This window comes from Zingiber officinale, chromosome 1A (assembly GCF_018446385.1).
Source record: "Zingiber officinale cultivar Zhangliang chromosome 1A, Zo_v1.1, whole genome shotgun sequence".
NCBI lineage: Eukaryota > Viridiplantae > Streptophyta > Magnoliopsida > Zingiberales > Zingiberaceae > Zingiber > Zingiber officinale.
The window spans coordinates 183,829,444-183,836,000 of NC_055987.1; the positions used below are offsets into that span (position 1 = coordinate 183,829,444).

Consider the following 6,557-nt stretch of genomic DNA (forward strand, 5'->3'; position numbering starts at 1 on the left):
TCCTACTTAAGTTAATATGACCAAGCCTTAGATGCCAAAGATATGCTTGGTTCATCTCCGAAGGTTCTTTTCTCTTATTAGAGTTAGAAGATGAGTTATAAATTTCCATGTTTTGCTTTGTGGAAGAAATTAGATTTAAAGTATACAAATTGTCAACTAATGCACCAGAACAGATAATCACTTTATTTCTTTTAATAACTACATCGTTACTGAAAGAAACTGAATATCCATCTAAAAACAGTTTAGAAACTGAAATTAAATTCTTTCTAAAACTGGGTACATAAAGATAATTTCTTAAAATCAAATTTCTATTTCTACTAAAAGATAAGTAGACGTCTCCCACTGCAACAGCTGCCACCTTAGTAGCATTGCCCATGTAGACGGTAATCTCTCCTTCAGATAGTCGTCGGGTTTCCTGGAACCCCTGCAAGGAATTGCAGACATGATCAGTGGCTCCCGTATCTACACACCAGGTGCTGGTAGATAACACCGCTAAACATGTTTCAACAACTAGAGTATGAGATATACCTTTGTTTTGGTTCCTACGAGGACAGTCCGCCTTCCAATGTCCTGCCTGCTTACAGATGAAGCACTTGCCCTTCGACTTTTTAAATCCTGTACTCTGAGATTTATTCACTTTCTTTGCTGAACCAGCTTGTTTCTTCTTCTTCTTTCCTTTCGGTTTAGAAGTAGAACCATTTTCAGCATAGTGAATTTGAGCATTGTGACGAAATAATCCTTCTGCTGCTTGAAGTTCTGTCAGTAGTTCCGCTAATGAATAAACCCTCTTATTCATATTATAGTTCAGGCGAAACTGCTCAAAACTTCTAGGTAGCGTTTGGAGGATCATATCGATCTGGGTTTCCCCATCAATTTCTCCTCCAAGGATCTGTATCTCGTTCAGATAAGCCATCATCTTTAGGATATGATCCCTTACAGGAGTACCCTCTTGCATGGTGGTTGTCATTATCTTTCTCATGGCTTCTTGCCTAGAAGCCCTATCCTGATGACCAAAGAGTTCCTTGAGATTGTTCATAATATCATAGGCTGTTGGTAAATCTTGATGCTGATGTTGCAATACATTTGACATTGAAGCCAAAATGTAACACCGCGCCATCTCATCTACTTTACCCATTTCCTATGATATTCAATCTCCTCTTGGGTAGATTCACCAGTAGGTGCATCAGGGCATTGCTCAGTCAGTACAAATTTATAGCTTTCAGCAGTAAGAACAATGTCCAGGTTTCTTTTCCAATCTATGTAGTTTGGTCCAGTAAGTCTATTCTGTTGAAGTATGATGGACAGTGGGTTGAAAGACATCCTAAGAATCACAAATAACTTTTGGTCAGAACTCTAAATTTAGAATAATATTGATTCCTCAAACAATACTATTTTAAATTAACCAACACCTCAAAACACCGTGAATTTTGTATGCCACGTTAGTGTGGACGTATACAAATTCAACATTTGTAAAAGGAGGGTTTTATCCCATTAATTTTATTATCTCGTCAAACTAACTTTTTGACAAATAAAATTAATAGTTGGTGTCTTTTGGTCACACAAATAATAGCAGTGACTCCGATGGGGAGGATACTATTAGATGTGTCTAAGTGTATACCATTACTTGACACTAAGTTCATTAATAAGATTATGCCCCTTCCATTGGGGAAGATCACACGCTCTTAATTAACTTCCTATAGTCATCCAAAAATGGAAGTCTGTTCCAGTGATCCACAAACAAGCTCATCCGTTATGGAGGAAGGCACTCAGAGCCAACGCGCAAGCTTGTTTGCATCACTTACAAACCAGTAATGGAGACCATGGGATTTATTTAAAAATCCCTCTCCCACTTAGTTATTTATAAATGAGAAATTTTAACTATGCTAGCCTACTAAAACTTGTAAACTAACATGCACAGACAGCATAATATAAAAGCAATAAATAGAAAATTTAATTTTCAACTATTATGGCTTTTATCACTAATTGTCCTCCGTGTGTTGTTATCCCTAGCTGCTGCCATATTTGGCCACCGCCACCGGATCTAGCTGTCGCATCCATCTTGCTCCTAGTTCCGCTGCGCCTCTGGTCCTTAGAAGGTTCCACGCTTTGCAAGATTCGATCCGCGACATAAATAGAATTTTACATTTTGATCCTATATTCCATAAAAGGAATGTACATGTATCTAGATCAAAAATAAAATCCTAATAAAACTAAATACAGCTCCTGTTGTTTTTAATACAATCATGCACACACATTTAAATGCCCTTTGACATGTCCAAGGGTCCAATCACACACATAATAACTAAAAGCCATAATAGTTGGATCCTGCATCCACAAAGTTAGCACATCCTACTATTAACCTGCCTAAATTATGTATGACATGTGCATAATTAAACTAAATACCAAATACACAGAGGTAAAACCCTAGCTCTGATACCAATTGTTGGTTGCTACTCGGAAAACCTATAGGTTCCACTATACAAAAATTTTGTATAAAGGTCTGAACCTTTTCCTAGCTACCATGTGTTCTTTTAAATTAAATTTTGGATCGCCTGCGGAACTTAACACGTTTGATCCAAAACATAATCTATTTGTTCTTTTAGGTTTTGACTTGGATCTCCTGCGGAACTTTACACGTTCGACCCAAGTCTCCTTAAGTTATTAATTCCATTAAATATTAATTTCCATAATTGGTTCCCAGTACTGACGTGGCGAGGCGCATGACCTTCTTGGATATGGGAGCAACCACCACCGACTAGACAAAACCTTTTATAGAAAGCTAATATTTAATTTCCTAAAATAACTTTAGGTTAACCAAAGAGAACAATCAAATCACAAGGAAAAGAAAAAACAATAGAACACAGCATCGAAAAAACATATTCGAAATTCTAGAACGTAAGCCTCTTGTATTTGGTATTATTTCCATAAATAACTAGCATGATGCGGAAATAAAAATTACTAGTTATACCTTGTAGAAAAACCTCTTGATCTTCTACCGTATTCCTCTTCTAACCTCGGACGTTGTGTGGGCAACGATCTACCGAGATGAGAAACCACCAACCACCTTCTTCTTCTCCAAGCAAGGTTCGGCCACAAAGGAAAACTTCACCAAGGAGAAAAACCAAAATACTAACCAAGCTCCAAGAGATGCTAGCTTTCTCTCCTTCTTCTTCTTCTCCAAGTAGTATCCGGCCACCACAAGAGCTCCAAGGGAGAGAGAGAGGTTCGGCCACCACAAGAGGAAGAGAGGGAGAGGATGGTCGGCCACACCAAGGAACAAAAGAGGGAGAGAAATAATAGATGTTGTGTCTCATGAAGGCACCCTCACCCCTTCTTTTATATTCCTTGGCCTAGGCAAATTAGGAAATTTAATTACAATAAAATTTTCTCAATTTCCTTGACATGATTTAATTGAGAAAAATAAAATAAAATTTCCCAATTAAATCTACATTGGCCGGCCACATCATTGGAGAACAAATTGGACAAGTTTCAATCAACAATTAAAACTTCCTAATTTGTTTCCGGAAATTTTAAAATTAAAATTTCTCTTTAAAAATCTCTACATGGTTAATAAAAGAAATTTCTATAATTTTAATTTTACAACATGTGAATAATTTTTAAAGAGAAAATAAAATATCTCACCAATCTACAAATAAGGAAAGAGATCTAATCTCTTTCTTTAATCTTTTGTAAATTTTACAAGAGAGATAATTTAATTTAAATTCTCTTTAATAAATTATTTCTTCCACATAATAAAAATTAAAATTAAAATTATTTTTAATTTATTTTGGCCGGCCCTACTAGCTTGGGTTCAAGCTAGGGCCGGCCACCCAATCTTATACCTAGGCCGGCCCTAGCTTGTTCCCAAGCTAGCTTGGCCGGCCCCTATTGGGTGGGTATAGAAGGTGGGTATAGGTGGGTATAGAACTCTATAAATAAGAGGCTATGATAGGGACCGAGAGGAGGAATTGGTTTTGGTCTCCCGATAAAATTAAGCATCCCGTGTTCGCCCCGAACACACAACTTATTTTTATCAATGATAATTCATTCTACTAGAGAACTATCATTGAACTACCGCACCAATCCCAAATTACATTTTTGGGCTCCTTCTTATTATGAGTATGTTAGTCTCCCTGTGTTTAAGATATCGAATGTCCACTAATTAAGTGAGTTACTGACAACTCATTTAATTAATATCTTAGTCCAAGAGTAGTACCACTCAACCTTATTGTCATGTCGGACTAAGTCCACCTGCAGGGTTTAATATGACAATCCTTATGAGCTCCTCTTGGGGACATTATCAACCTAGTATCTCTAGGACACAGTTTCCTTCTATAATCAACAACACACACTATAAGTGATACCATTTCCCAACTTATCGGGCTTATTGATTCATCGAACTAAATCTCACCCATTGATAAACTAAAGAAATAAATATCAAATATATGTGCTTGTTATTATATTAGGATTAAAAGCACACACTTCCATAATAACCGAGGTCTTTGTTTCTTTATAAAATCAGTATAAAAGAAACGACCTCAAATGGTCCTACTCAATACACTCTAAGTGTACTAGTGTAATTATACAGTCAAGATAAACTGATACATAATTACACTACGACCTTCTAATGGTTTGTTCCTTTCCATTTTGGTCGTGAGCTACTGTTTATAATTTATAAGGTACTGATAACATTATCTTCTGCATATGACACCACATGCTATGTTATCTACAATATAAATTAATTGAACAACTACAAACAAATGTAGATAATTTGACCAAATGTGATTCTTTATTCAAGACAAATGTTTACAAAAGCTTAGGCTTTCAGTATACACTCCAACAACACGAAGGGACGTCCGAAGCCAAGCTCGAGAGACGGGATTTACTTTGTAACCAGCCCACCAACCTGCAATTCGGAGAGGATGAAACCATTGTGCATCTCCACTCGAGGATTAAGGAGCCCATCATTAGACTCTCGAATCTCGGAGAAAAGGTAAGTAACCGACATTCGCTAAGGTATGCTCTTAATGCCTTCCCTAGGAACACAAAATGGGCATCACTAGTAGATGCTTTTTATATATCTAAGGACTTAGAAACTATTTCCTTAGAAGAATTATTTTCCACATTTTAAATGCATGAATCGAGATGTGCAAGTACGAAGGAGACGAAGCACAACGTCACCCTCAAAGCATCGAGAGATGAACCCGAGTCAGAGTCTTCTCTCGACGATATGAGGAACCGGTAATGATGGTAAGGCACTTTAAGAAATTATGTAAATCTAGAAAAACTAATCATCCACAAGGTAGAAAGAAAAGGACGATCCGATGCTACCACTGCAATGAAGAAGGGCACGTCAAGGACAACTGCCCCAAGCTAAGAAACAAGGATAAAGGAAAGAAGTCTGCCCAACCGAACAAATTCAAGACACTAAAAGTGACGTGGGACGATACGTCGTCCGAATCGGAAGTCGAGGCTTTTTTCGGTCTTACATTAATGGCAAGTCATTAAGACGAGGAGTACGATTCAAGCTCGTTCGAAATGAGCATAGAGAGCATCGATAAAGGGGGAGCTACGTCGGAAGAAAGCAGCAGTTCATGGGGAGACACAGATAACGAGATCTACAAGGTAAGTCAGGTACGATCTCTTCCTTCCGATAAATTATTTAAGTTCGTTAAATTATTAACTAAAGATTGCTGTAAATTTGAAAAAGAGATTAAAAATTTAAAATTAATACTAGCTAAATCTTGCTTGTTAGAAGAGTTAGACAAAGTAAAATTAGAAAATGAAAATTTGAAAAGACAAGTAGATAACTTGAAAAATCATACATGTTCATCAAATACAAGCTTTAGAAAATTCACTAATTTAAATTGGTATTATAGATATCACAAGGGACAAATTAGGAATATTTCAAAGAAATATATTCCTAAGAAATTCTCAGTTAATCCAGTTGACTGGAACCTATATTGGGTTCCAAAGTCTTGTTTAATCTAAAACTTTGAATTAGGCTTAGTACTTTCAGTGAGAAGATTAAACATTTAATTTCTATATGAGGCTTTGTCTAGAAAGTGGTTGTTGCTCCAATAATCAAGAAGGTCTAGTGCCTCGCCACTGCTTGGAAGCCAAGTATTGAAATAAAAAGTTTAATTGACTAACTGAAAAAGTATTAAATTGAAATTAAATAATGTTTTAAAGGGTTACTCAATTCATTTGTAAATTCTCAAAAGTATTTATGTTTGCAAATATTTCAAAAAAAAATTCTAGAATATTTTTTTTGCAAAATTGTCTAAACTTAGATTTTTTTTTTACTTAGAATTTTTTTTGCTTGAAATTTTCTTTTACCTAGAAATTTTTTCTAAAAAGTATTGAAATAAAGTTTCAAAATTTTCCAGTGTTCAAAATTACTACCCTTAGATTTTCTCTTGGTACCCCATTTTCTATGTGATCAAAGGGGGAGAAGGAAAAGGTTAAAGTCTAGGGGGAGATAGATTACAATTTTTTATTTTTTGCACTTTATTACAATATTATTTGTTTACTTTTATGTCTATTTATCCTAACTT

The 6,557-nt window shown here is 35.8% G+C and overlaps 1 pseudogene; it reads right to left on the reverse strand.

Annotated features, from left to right (window-relative positions):
* Positions 1–658: 658 nt before the first annotated feature.
* LOC122013169 lies at positions 659–1,320 on the reverse strand (annotated as a pseudogene).
* Positions 1,321–6,557: the final 5,237 nt, after the last annotated feature.